The sequence below is a fragment of the Cavia porcellus genome, unplaced genomic scaffold, assembly GCF_034190915.1.
Source record: "Cavia porcellus strain 051 isolate PalLab524CR breed Dunkin Hartley unplaced genomic scaffold, mCavPor4.1 scaffold_2, whole genome shotgun sequence".
Classification (NCBI taxonomy): Eukaryota; Metazoa; Chordata; class Mammalia; order Rodentia; family Caviidae; genus Cavia; species Cavia porcellus.
In genome coordinates, this window is record NW_026947485.1 from 109,104,140 (window position 1) to 109,118,256 (window position 14,117).

General features: G+C 40.6%; 1 long non-coding RNA gene across 1 annotated transcript; it reads right to left on the reverse strand.

Moving 5' to 3' along the window:
• Positions 1 to 2,861: 2,861 nt before the first annotated feature.
• Positions 2,862 to 5,642, reverse strand: LOC106025666 (uncharacterized). The gene is made up of 3 exons (XR_001199209.3): positions 4,157 to 5,642; positions 3,341 to 3,409; positions 2,862 to 3,038 (listed from the first exon to the last, which is right to left on the reverse strand). It is a non-coding gene; the product is annotated as an uncharacterized LOC106025666 (long non-coding RNA).
• Positions 5,643 to 14,117: the final 8,475 nt, after the last annotated feature.

Below are 14,117 nucleotides of genomic sequence, written 5' to 3' on the forward strand. Positions count from 1 at the left end.
TGATTTCCTAATTGTTTTTTTCTGCTATACCATATTCTGTAATATGGCTACACCAAGGATTATTCAGTTGCTTCTCTATTGAAGAACATTTAAACTCGCTCTTTTTCCTGATTATTGACCATGTTATTTACATATGTAATTCAGAATCTATCAAGCACTTCTCTGGCCAGAAACAGAGCTAAGAACTAAGAGGCTTGCAGATCATCCATGGCAGGGTAGGCAGCATTTTGCTGGCTCTTCCTACTTTAAACAATTACCAGGCCATTAACTCTGACACTAGCATCTTACTAATATGCATGTACCTTAACTGAGGATCTCTATCACTTTGCACCTGGGATAACCTCCCACCTATTCTCTCCACCCAGGTGTGTCTAGTTTGTGTTACCAGGTTGCCCTTTTTAACCTATCATTTGTTTGGATCAATCCACTAGCCCTACATATTAGGCCATCCAGCTTCTGATGCGAGCATGGGTGCTCCCTCTCTTCAGCAGTCTACTCACCTTTCCTGCCTTTCCTTCCTTTGGCCCTTCCATTGATCTTATGTCCCAACTAGAATTTTCTGCTCCCAGATGAGCCCCATAGGTAGGCAGGGGTAGCCAGAGCAGTAAAAGATGTCATCCCTGCAAAACTATCTGCTGAGGCCCGGTGATGGCCTCTCCTCCATGAGAGCTGCTCTGTGCTCATGCCTGCCGCCAGCTTCCTCCATCCTTTGCTCTCACAAAGCATTTATATGCTGATGTCCCTAACGCCAAACAGGTCACAGTCCAACTGCCTGTGTCCCTCATCTTCCACATGGGACGATCAACTCCTCAAGGACAGGGGCTTCGGAATGCATCTGTGAGCATCAGAGGCCACAGTGTGACAAGAGCTCTTCCAGGGAACACCAGCTTCAGAATCACCAAAGTTTACCTCTGCCCGTAGTGCCAGTGCAGACCCCGTTCACCCTGCTTCAGTTGTGCATCCTGTGTAAAACCATGTTGAGAATCTTATACAAACAATGTATCAGTGATACAAACAATGTCCTCCTCTCCCTATAAAATCATGGACACAACTTCAGGGAGCATTCCAGATACCCCCAAAGCCCAGGCTTTCAATCTAAAAAGTCTGCTAAACTCAGTGATTGCCAGCCTTCAATGGACAATAAGGTCACTTGGGAACTTAAAAAGTACAGACACCCAGAACTCCCTGGCAGTTATTCTAATACAAGAGATCTGGGGCAGGACTGAGGCATGGGGCTGTTTGAATCTGTAGCCAGATAGAGGACCACTGCAACTTGTCTCCTCATCACTGACCTCCAGCCTTTCCTCCCTTGCCCACATTTCTAGTCCTGGGACAGCCTCCTGGCCCTTTCTGCCTCCTTAGAGCCCTTGCCAGGACTCAGCTGCTCTTGCCACTGTGATGATTAGGGGCAGATGGGGTGGCTTCATGTCTGACTAGCCAACCTCGCCTCAATTATCATCCTCACCAAGGTTCACAGACAATCTCTGGGCCATATCCTGTGTCCTATAGGAGAGGACACCCAGAGCAGTCAACCCCATCCTCCCCACCTGAGAACAACTATACACCCCATTAACTGGGCTGCTCCTTCGCCCTTAGTTGCAGATTAGTAATGGAAGGAGCTGTTATTCTGTCCTGTCTTAGGAAACAATTAAGATGAGAAAGGATCTTGCGCAACCACATGGAAAGGTCTACTCCGGCACAGGGCGCTGATGTGCCTATGAGAATCAGAGAGGTAGTGGCACTATCCCTGGAGTGTACTTTAGGATTTTCAGAACAAGAAACTCTAGAATCAATATTAGGAGGCAGCATGGGCAATTGTAATTGATTAAGTGAAGCGCTTAAACAGAAGGATCACAGTCTAATTACCGCTTGTGGCTGATTCTGGTATCCTCTCAAGTTATATTTTTAAAAAGTGATGTGAGGCTCTCCTTGGTTCTTGGGAGGAAGTGAGTGGGAAAACAGTGATGAGGAGAGGGAATCTGGTGCAAGAGGAGGATCACAGAATGGTGCCATGGTGGGCAAAGTGTCCCCTTTTACCTCCTGTGCCCTTGCTGCTGAGCAAGGCCCTGCACGCCTGGACAGTCAGACTTCTCTGGTGGGATGGGCTGAGGCATTTCAATGGGGTCAACCTGAATCCACTACCTTTTAGTTTGGACTCATAACCAGTCTCCTGAGATGTAGCCTGCCCTCACCATCCGCATTATGCAGCCTTTCCTACCTCCTTCTGATGAATGCCTTTTTTGTTTCACTTAATCAAGCTGGTGACCATTGTTTGCAAACCACCCAAAGGTCTGAGAAGTGAAGGGTAACGAAACTGTATCCCATCTTCTGACACAGCTGGACCTAGGCAACTAAACCACTTCAGGTTTGCATGGAAGCTTGAGACACAATTGAAGTCAAGGCAGAATTGAATGGAGATAAAGACCTGAGACATGGCAAATTCCAGATGTGTCTAGGAGGAGGCCCATTAGGTCGGCCAACTGCAGGCCACGGGAGTGACCCCCACCTCCAGCACCGAGAGGTGATCGAGCAATTGGGCAACTGTTCCATTTTTGTAGTACTTGATCGACTCACATAGAAATTTTCTTCTGTGGTTTTCATACTAGTTTCCTAGGCCTGCCACAAGACATTACTACAAACTGAGTGGCTTAACCACTTCACAGTCTGCCCTAAGCATCACTCAGACAGCGCATTTGTTTACATACTACCTTGAGCATTGCTCAGGCAGATGTCATTTCGACCAGTTGATTTGCATTGAATAAATTTGAGAATTTCCTGTTAAAAGGGTAATTTCCTTATAAATATTAAGAGGAAATGCAATCTTTGGTCATTCTGTGTTTAAATAATTGGATTGGCAAGTGTTTAAAACAATATGAATTTATTGTCTCATAGTCTGGAGGCCAGAAGTCCAAAATTAAGGTGCAGCAGGGCCACGTTCGGTCTGAAGTCTCCAAGGCAGAAACCTTCTTTGCCTCTTCCATTTTTTTGTGGTTCTAGGAATTCTTGGTCTTGAGGTAGCATCACTTCCAGCTCCAGTTCTGTTTATATATGACCTTCTTTTTATGTTTTATATATGACCTTCTTTATGTTCACCCATCTCAAATTTCTCTCCTTTCTCTCATAAAGACACCAGTTACTGGATTGAGGACTCACCCTAAATACAGCATGAACAGACCTCAATATCCTTCACTTGATTGCATCTATGAAAACCCAAGGTCACCTTCACAAATTCTAGGAGTTCACATTTGAACATATCTTATTTGGAGCCACTATTTGACTCACTTGTACAGCTGGTGTCTGGGAATAGTTTCTGCCTCCTCCTCTGACTCCCACCACTTACCATAGGCAGGTCACCAACATCCCAGAAAAGCAGGATCGTCACATGGAGAGAACCAGCACTACAGGAAGCCTGGTTAATTAACATAGCAGCAGAGTTAGGATCAGGTTAGGAGAAACCTAGGCACAATGGTAGTCAAAGTTAAAACACACTGTAGATTAAAGGCTGTGGGTGTGACTGCCATGACGTCCAGACCCCAAACTCACCATGTAGAGGTATAGCCCCCTGCTTTTTAGGTTCCATGCCATATGCCCCAGGTGAGAAACACTCACAGGCAACCCTTCCTTCACAACATGGAAATGCATGATGGAAGAGTAGGTAAATAGATGCTTAGCCTTTCACTCTTTAGGAAGGAATTCTTAGGTGCATTCATCCAAAGAAAGGCCTCATTAGACAAAGCCCAACTGCTTACTATGGGAAATAGCTTAACAATCTTCTGTGGCTCTTGGCCTTTGCCAGTACCATTCTTCTTGGCCCACTCCAGTCCTCACCTCAGGCACTGCCTTCAAAGGAGCCCAAACTAATTCCACTGGTACCAAAAGTGGTCCTAAACAACACTAGTTATGATTCTGAAACTGGAACATTTACTTTTGCTGTGTGAACTAGTAAATACTGAGCTTTCCTGAAACCATGTGAAGAGACCCACATTCCCTGCAACATGTGGCAGACTGCTAATAATTAGGCACAGGATTTAATCATGAACAATTTCAATAGGTTTCTTATGCTAAGATTAAGTCCCTGAGAGGGAAGGAGTGGATGCTACAGCCTAGGATAGGACATGGAAGTGGATTTGTATAAGAACTGAGCTCTCAGACTCACCAAAATCCTGTGGGCTGGCAGAAGCATCCTCAGTCCCTCAAAGGCAAAAGAGCCACCCATTGAGAAGATCCAGTCCGTTAAGTGGGTACCAAAGTTCTTAGCTGATATCATGCTTGTCTTTCACTATCTAACTGAGTAAAAAAAAAACAAAAAAAGCGCAAACTAAAGGTGGGAACCGAGCCAGGTGTGGTGGCCCATGCCTGTAACCCTAGCACCCTGGAAAACTGAGGCAGGAGGACTGCAAGTCTGAGCCTAACCTGAACAACTTAGTGATATAATGAGACCCCATCTCAAAAGAAAAAAATTTGAAAGCTGGGAATGTAGCTCAGTGTAAAGGCTCTGAGTCCAATCCCAAATACTGAAGAAAAATATCTATCACTACAGACCCTAACATGCAGGAAGGTTAAAAAAATTTATGCCTATAAATTTGACTATAGATTCCCTGAAAAATCGTAAGCCACAAAACTTAGTGAGAAATACACAATCCAAGTAATCATAAATATATTAATGTAGTTAAAAGTCTTCCAAGTCAGGGATGGTGATACATTCCTATAATCTTGGACTTAGAAGGCTGAAGCAGGAGGATTGCCATGAGTTTAAGGCCAGCCTAGTTTGCATAAGCAAGTTTAAGGCCAACCTGGGCTACATAGTGAGACCCTGCTTCAAAAAAAAAATCACATACATAAAAATCTTCCAACAAAGAAAAACTCTGGCCTACATGGCCTCATTGGAAAAATCTACCAAATGTTTAAAGGAGCAACAATACCAATCCCGTACAAATTTTTCGGAGTAAAACAGAAAGAAACATGGACTTCTGCTTCCAGAAGATTGAAATAAAATTACTTTCTTCTATTCCACATAAGTGGAGTTGAAATACAAACAAAAACCCGGAAGCTATACAGAACAAAAAAGAAATTTTAGAAAAGAAAAATGCAATGAACAAATTTGAAATCTCAATAACTTGGGGCTGGGGATTTAGCTTAGGGGCATAAATGTCTGCCTGGCAAGCACAAGGTCATGAGTTTGATCCCCAGTATGCACACACACACACACACACACACACACACAAAGAAATCTCAGTGGATTATCTCCATTGAGATAAAATGGAAAGGATAGAGAAAGAATAAATAGATTCAAGCACAGAAAAATAAAAATCACCTCATCTGAACAACATAGAGAACACAGACTAAAAAAAGAATCAACCTCTATTCCTCAGGAAACTGTAGCACTACACCAAAAAGCTCTAATATCCATGTCATGGAAGTCCTGGAAACAGAAAGAAAGACTTTTTTTTTTTAAAGACTGAAAAAGTACTTGAAGAAATAATGTCTGGGAATTTTCTAAATTTTGCAAGATACATAAGCCTATGAATTCAAGAAGATGAACAAAAACCCTGCACAGGATCAGTCCAAACAAATCCGTATAAAGAAACATCATATTCAAGCTTCTGAAAACAAAAGAAATAAGAAAGCAGCAAGAGTAAAACAATGCCTTACACACAGGAGCAAATCAGTTGGAATAACAGTAGACTCCAGAGACCAGGAAGAAATAGCACAACCCTTGACTTTCAAGAAAATGACTGTCAACAGAAATTACATATTCAGAAAAGAAATCCTTTAGGAATGAAGGGGATAGTCAAGGAATTCTCTGTGAAGGAAAATTGTTGGTAAAGTTTACTTTAGAGAAAGATAATATCCAGACACAAAGAAAGGCCTTACCAGTAAGAAACTGTCCTAGCAGTCCTAAAAATGTATGTACAACCATAAACGTGTGCACACAGACAATATAGCTACAAAATATGTGAAGACAAAACTGAAAGAAAAATACATAAATCTACAGTATGGTTGGAGACACTCACATCCCTCTTTTAACTACTGACAGCTACACAGATCATCAGTGGGATACAGAACTCGGCAACACCATTAACCATCAGCAGAATACATGTTTTTCAATGTCCTTAGATCCAGTTAAACCATATCCTGAATCCCAAAACAAATCTTAACAAATTTTTAAAAATTTAAATCACACACTGTGTTACCTGACCACAACTGAATCACATAAAAATCAGTAAAATAAATACAGGTGGAAATGGGCCAAACTCTTGGAAGTTAAACACTTCTAAATAATTCATGGGTCACAAAAGAAGTGTCAAGGGGGATCAAAAATAATCGAACTGAGTGAAAATGAAAATACAACATATCATATCAAAAGTTGTAGGCTAGAAAATAAAGCAGTGCTAGGAGAAAAATGTATAGCATTAAAGGCTTACATTACAAAAGAGGAAACATCTCAAATCAATGATCCAATTTCCCACCCCAAAAACCTAGGAAAAGAACAAAATAAACACGAATAAAATAGAAGGAGGAAATAAAAAATAAGGATAAAAGTCAATGAGAAATAGAGAAAAAGAGGCAACCAATGAAACAAAAAGCTTTTTGATAAACTTGGCAATCCTAAATGGATGCGGGGGCACATACCTGTAATCCCAGCACTCTGGGAGGCTAAAGCAGGGGGGGCTGCAAATCTGAGTCCAGCTTGAGCAATTTAGCAGTTTAGCAAAACCCTGAGTCCAAAAAAAAACAGAGCCGAGGATGTAGCTCAGCGTGAAGGTCCTGGGTTCAATACCCAGTTACCATGGCGGGAGGCAATCAAGACAGAGAAGATACAAGTTACAAATACCAGAAATGAAGCAAGGTTACCAAGGTTACCACAGTTCTCATAGGTATCAAAAGGATAATAAGATAGCACTATGAGGGACTCTACATACACAGATCTGACAATTTAGGTGAGAAAGGATCTGCACATAGCATTATATTTATGGTGAAAGACGAAATTCTTCCCCAAAGATTGAGAACAAGTCAAGGATGCTTAGCCCCGTTTCTCCTCTTCATCTTCATACTGGCCATTCCAGAGAGCACAGCAGAGCAAGAAAGAGAAAGACTGTAAGGTGAAATAAAACTGTTTCCATTCACATATGACACATTTTTCCATAGACAAAAGTCCAAGCAATACACATGCTACAAGAAGCAGGTCGAATGATTTCACAATGTGCATGACCAACTTGTAAAACTTGATTGTATTTTTATATATTACTAATGACTAATTGGAAATTGTTTTAAAATATTAAATACCATTTAAAATATTATCAAAGTATTTGATATTTAGGTATAAATCTAACAAAACTGTTATATAGAGAGTCAGTGATTTGTGGCTGACAACTACAAATCACTGATTAATCAGAGAAGACCAAAAGAATTGAAGAATTATACTTTGCTCATGCATCAGAAAGCTCATTTCTCTTAAAATGTCATCTTTCCTCAAGTTGATCTGTAAGTTCAGTGTAATTCCAATTAAAATCTCACCACACTTTTAAAAAGGCAGAAATTTACAGGCTGATTCTAAAATGCACATATAAATATAAAGGAACTGTAATAACCAGAGCACTTTGAAAAAGAACCAAGTTGGAGGTCTCACATTTTCTGATGTGAGAGTTACTGTTAAGTTATGATAACTCAGCATGGTATTAGGGAAGAGATAAGGCATGGATCGGTGGGACAGGACAGAGAGCAGGTGACACATGACAACAAACTGGGAGGTTCTCTCCTCTCTTCTGAGAAAGGCAGCATCACACTGTGCCTGGAGAGGTGGCAGCCTTAGAGCATCATGAGCTAGCCCTTCTGGCCTGGGTCTGAGCTTTCTGCACAGGGAAACTAGCTACTAGAACTTGAAGGTCCTCAAGTAATGTACATCATTGGTCGGGGTATGTATGTCTGTGTGGGGGGGGGTGCACAAAACCTTGAGTGAAATACTATGAAAAATGCTCCAGTCTAATATTAACTCAGTCTATTTATGGGTACCTGTTGACCACTCCTTGAAAATTTCTAGATGTAAACTGATAGTTTAGTGGTTAGTGCTGGGGCATAGGGTATGGTCCTGGTGATGCTACAGAGACAAGAATCTGGAAAGTGTGACCTTTAATTATTTTTGTGCCCCTCGTGGTATCCTGAAGCTGAGAAACCTGGGTTATATTTTCTTTTCCCATGTACACGTACCAGCTCCCCACAAAGAATGTAATCATTATGTACCGTAAATATGTACTAATAAAATTTTAAAACTTTTAAAAAGATCTCCAAAGTGGCTGCATAAATAATAGGTACTCAATGAATATCTTTTGAACAAATCGGTAAATGAATGATCTCACCTATGCAAAAAGGATGCCACTAGCTGCTGTAACTCCTAGTTTTCATGTAACCATATGAGTATAGTTCATGACCTAAATGACTTTACTCTGAGGACGTGAACTCTTTGAGTCCCCACAGTGCCTAGCAAAGTGCTGTCTTTAGGAATACACTCGATCTTTGCCCAGGGTTTAACACAGAACAACACCCCAACTTGAATGAGGCACATTCACTTATTAGCTCTGATTTACAAATCCTTGCCAAAGACTTAAGGTATTATTACACTAAGTTCCCGTCATACCACCTTACCACAGTGACAGTAATTCAAAGAGTGCTGGGGCAGAAGCTTATTCTCATTAATTGGTAATGAAGAGAGGAAATTATTTCCCCTCATAAGTTAAGTTTCTGATGATATGTTGGTGGAATTCCTTCTCTCCAATTTTGTTTACTAGCACTCAGTGCTAAAAGGAGACATCATTTATCTACATTTATTTTTCTGGATAGTTCAGTCAACACATTAGAGGTCAAGCTGTCCTAAGAAAAGTGGTTTTTGGTTAATGGCTAGGAAATGAAGCTTTTCTTGTCCTTTCTGGGCAGTTTCCTTTTGTAAAAACATTAACAACCTTGCAGCTTTTTAACTCTTCTTTAGCCGCTGGGATATTCAGAATAGTCTGGAACTAAGAATAATTCCTGCAGTTGTGTGGGTCAGCTGTGTGTTAGGAAAGTCAGGACCAAGTCAGAGAGAAAGGGAGGGGATTTGGAATAAGCTCTAGGATCCTTCTATCTGCCAAGAGCTGGTTGGAATCAAAGACATTTGTTGATCAACTAGTCTCCAGGAAGACCTCAGACTTAGGTCTGATGTTCACTATGGCATTAATTCTTATTATGGTGTTGAACAGATGTTGAATTTCCAGTTATCAAGCAGATTCTGCCAGAATCTAGATGTTGGCTTGACCTCTCATTCCTGGCTCAAGAAAAGCAGAGCTCTCAGGGGTCAATAGTGAGGGACTCCTACTGCCATCCCCACCAACACTTGATGAAGCTTTTGGGACATGAAGATCACTGTAAACTCCAAGTAGGATGGAAGATATGTCCCACCTACCCACCATGAAGAGATTGAAATCCATTTAGATATAACTAAAATGCAGAAGGCTGTAATTCCTGAAGACTCAGTTCATCATATATGAAGGAGACCTCTCAGAATGCAAGAAGACCCCTTAAAGGGCTGGACCCATCAGGCAACTTTGGGACTCAAAGGAAAATAACAATCCACAGGACTCAAAATTTTGTCAGCATTTTCCAAAGGTGTGGCCTAGAGAAGTGCTCCTTCGGTGTTAGAAAGCATAGAATTATCTGGAGGACTTGTTGGGACATAGGTACTAGGCCTCATCCCCAGAGTTTCGGATTCTGTGAGTCTGGGGTGGAGCCTTGTAATTGGCATTTCCAGCACATTCTCCTGTGATGCTTATGTCGCTACTCTAGGGCCACACTTAAGAGAGCAGCTGGACTGGAACTCAAGGCTGCCAGTTGTACCTCCTGCTGTCTGGCATTGTCAGCACGGGCCATCAAACTTAGCCCTGGTTGCTGGTGGTATTTATCTCTCCACCCTTTGCCCACTGACTTGACTACTGGTTCAGTTCTGATACGGTATTAGATTACGCTTTGATGCCAATAGCATCATGTATCCTCGCCTCTCTAGAGCTGATGCTTGCTCAGGGACTGCTTGATACAGCTGTCTCCCTTGACCTCCATCCTAGAAGGTGCTCGCTCCATCCCCCAGGAAACCAACTAAGGAACTAAAGGACCTTTTTGGTCCTTAGAAACTAAATACAGGCTTATTATACAAAAATTCCGAATCAGTTTCAACCTTAAACAAATCTTACATTCTAACTGGGAAGATAAAAACAACTCCTGCTAAAGAAACTTTAAAATATTTTCAGAAGTCTATATTGACAAACTCCAGTGCAAGAGAATGCAAAATAGAAGTTATCTATGTTAAGGTTACATGTAGCACTTTTTAATCAATAATTCTGTTCCTAAACTCCTATTTCCTGCTGATTATCTCAATTAATTTCAGAGATAATTCATAAACCATTTATTTAGGACTGGTAATGGATCCATGTGATTCTTCCCCCAAACAGTCTGATTTTCCCAAAGGAACCAAAAACCTCCCAGAAGATTCTCCTGAACTAGGAGAGACATTCTGCAAACTTTGAAGTTCCCAGGCTACACCACTAAGCCCCATTAACTTTATCTGCTATGAGAGACTGGAAAAAGCAGTGCAATTACTATTCTTGTTGCTGTAAAAAGACTCTGAAAATACTATGGAATAAGAAATGTGTTTTAATTTAACTTGTCTGGTGCTGCCTGAGGAAAAAGGGGTTCAATTACTAGGGGGGTGAGAAGGTCAGTGCAGACAAATTTGAGATCCCAGAGGGACTCAGGGATTTCAAGGCTGTGACATAGTCTTTGTTCACTATCCCCCCACAACTTATGACTTTAATTTGCCCCTCCAGGCACTGAGCTCATATTTAGCTGCAGATAACATGAAGTCAGGAAGGGGAGGCTGGTGGCACTGGGGAGGAAGAGAGGAATGAAAGGGGAAAATATCACTAAGGGAACTGGAGAAGAGCTGAAGAGGAGTTTAAGTGGCTAAGAGGGGAAGAAGAAAGGAGGGAGAAATCTGCAGCAGTAAGGGGTCTAGAGAGGGAAGGGGAAGGAGGCAGTGATGATGGAAAGGGGAATGTTGATGATTGTGATGGTGATAGTAACCTTCCTTGGACCAAGGGGAGTAAAACATGAAAACTGGGGGCGGGGGATGTAAAAGCATGCATCTTCTTGGAGGGCTGTTCAGCAGAAGACAGCAGCATTAAGCTGCTCAAAGGCTGAACGTCTGACAAAACTCAGGCTTCTGAGCTGGGAATCCCCTGGAGGGTGAGAGTGAACCTGTTCCCTACCTTTAACAGCTTGAAGCTTACTACACTACTTGCTGTCATCCTACTCTAATCAAGAAAAAGCATGACTGGAGAGGAGCTGAAGGCCTGCACAGTGAACTCTACCTAGCCATGCAACCTTGGCACTTCACTTGGAGCATGGTAGGGCCCCACCTATGACCCCCAAGCAGCTGGGGAACTTTGGTGCACCATATGACATGAGTTGAAGGCCTACACAGCACACTCCATCTACCTGTTCAGCCTAAGTACACCACTCAAAACCTGGTAGAGTCCCCGCACAGCAACATCAGGCAGCCAGGGAGCTGCAGAATGGGGTGTGCTGAAGGTTCTGCCCAGCATACTCCCACCATATGAGGAGCCTTTGAGTGCCACTAGAGACCTGGTAAGGCCTGCCTAACCAACCCACTCAACTGGGGAAACTCCCTGACATATGGACAGACATCCTCAACGCAAGAAGCAACTGAGACCTTCCCCAGGGGAATACAGAAAAAAGACAAAATAAAAGACCAAGATGCAATCTCAAACCTCCAGCCCATCCCAAACAAGGCTAGGAGACACGGACACAGAAGAAAGTGTAAGCCATATACCCAAAGCTTCTAAAATGATAGCAACTGATGAAAAGAAACAACTCCATGAAGATGTAAAGGAACTCAGACCAGAAATCATCGCCCCGGTAAAAGAAGATATGATAGACATAATAAAAGAAATGCTGAACACATCCAAAGAAGACATAGTTTTAAAAAATCGAGGAGCACAGCAAAAAGATGGAAACCTTGAATGAACAAAGAAGAAAGAAATAGAATACATGAAACAGATTCAAAGAGACATCTAGGAAATCAAAAATTCCATCAAAAGCTGGCAAAACCACCTCAATGAATGTGAAGATAGACTTTCAGACCTTGCAGACAAGATTGTAGCTAGTGAACAGGAAAGGAAAGATCTTTTAAAAATAACAAGGAATCAGGAAATAACAATGCAACAGTTGCAAGATGATACAAAGAAAAACAATATAAGGTTGATAGGTATAAACAAAAAAGATGACAACACAAATGATATTTTAAAAAAGACTATTTACACAAGTAATAGCTGAAAATTCCCCAAACATGGGAGAGGAAATTTACATACAGATAAATGAAGCACATAGAACTCAAATTAGCCATAACCAAAATAATCTATACCCAGACATATAATAATCAACACCCCAGAAATTCAACATAAGAGCAGAATATTAGCAGCTGTTAGAGAAAAGAAACAGATCATCTATAAAAGAAAGCCTATCAGAATCACAGCAGACTTCTCAACACAAACAATGAAGTCAAGAAGAACATGGAGTAAAGTATTTCAAATCCTAAAGGAAAATGACTTCCAACCCTGCAAAACTGTTCTTCAAAACTGATAGAGAAATAGGATACTTCTGTGACAAAAAAACAGCTGGAGAACTTCATAACCAATAAAGCAATCCTTCAAATAATACTGAAAGATATTCTAGATAGACATAAAACTAACTATAACTTCAAGAACATAAACAGAAAAAAAAAAACCACTAAGCAAGGCAAACAGTTAAACAGAGGGGAAAGATAAAGAACCAACAACAGAAAGATAACATGACAAAAATAAGCCAATATATATCAGTTATAACCATTATTGTAAATGGCCTCAATTCACCAATTAAAAGAAACAAACTGGCAGAATGGATCAAGAAACAACATCCAACCATATACTGTATACAAGAAACCCATCTAACCCAAAAGAAAATTCATAGACTAAAAGTCAAAGGATGACAAACAATACTTCATGCAACAGGAACCCCAGAGTAAAGCAGGGGTAGCTATTCCGTTTATAGACAATGTGAACTTCAAACCAAGAATAATCAAAAGAAATTTTTAAAAAAGGTCACTACATAGTGGTTAGGGGAAAACTTCAAGAGGAAGCAATAACAATCTTAAATATATATGCACCAAATATGGGAGCATCCAGCTACATTAAACAACTATTAACAGAAATGAAAAATCAAATAAGCAAAATTATACCGGGAGACCTTACTACACCATTGACACAAAGAGACAAATCAGCTAGACAGAAAATTAGCAAGGAAATAACAGAATTGAATCAAATTTCTGAACAAATGGACTTAGTAGATGCTTACAAAGTGTTCCACCCAACAACATCAGAATACACATTCTTCTCAGCAGCACACAGAACCTTCTCTAAAATAGATCATATACTAACCCACAGAACATGCTTTAAAAGATGCAAAAAAATCAAAATTATTCCACGCATATTATATGAGCATAGTGCCATGAACTAGAAATTAATGACAAAAGAAATTGCAAAAACTCCATAAACATGGAAATTAAATAATACACTCCTGAACAATCAGTGGGTCACAGAGACAATTAAAGAAGAAATTAAACAACATCTACAAGCAAGCAAAAATACAAATACAACTTACCAAAACCTGTAGGATGCAATGAAAACAGTCCTCAGAAAGAAATTTTTTGCAGTGAATTCCCACATAAGGAAAACAGAACGAACACAACTAAACAAGCTGATGCAACACCTCAAACATCTAGAAAAAGAAGAGCAAGTTAAGCCCAAAGCCAGAATAAAGGAGGAAATTATAAAGATCAGAGCAGAAATTAACACAATAGAGACAAATATAAAAATACAAAGAATTAATGAATCAAAGAGTTGGTTATTTGAAAGAATAAATAAAATTGATAAGTCCTTAGCCAACCTTATTTTAAAAAGCGAAGGAAAAAAATCATGCAATAAAGGGATGAAAAGGATGAAATCACTACAGACCCTGTGGAAGATCATCAACATCTA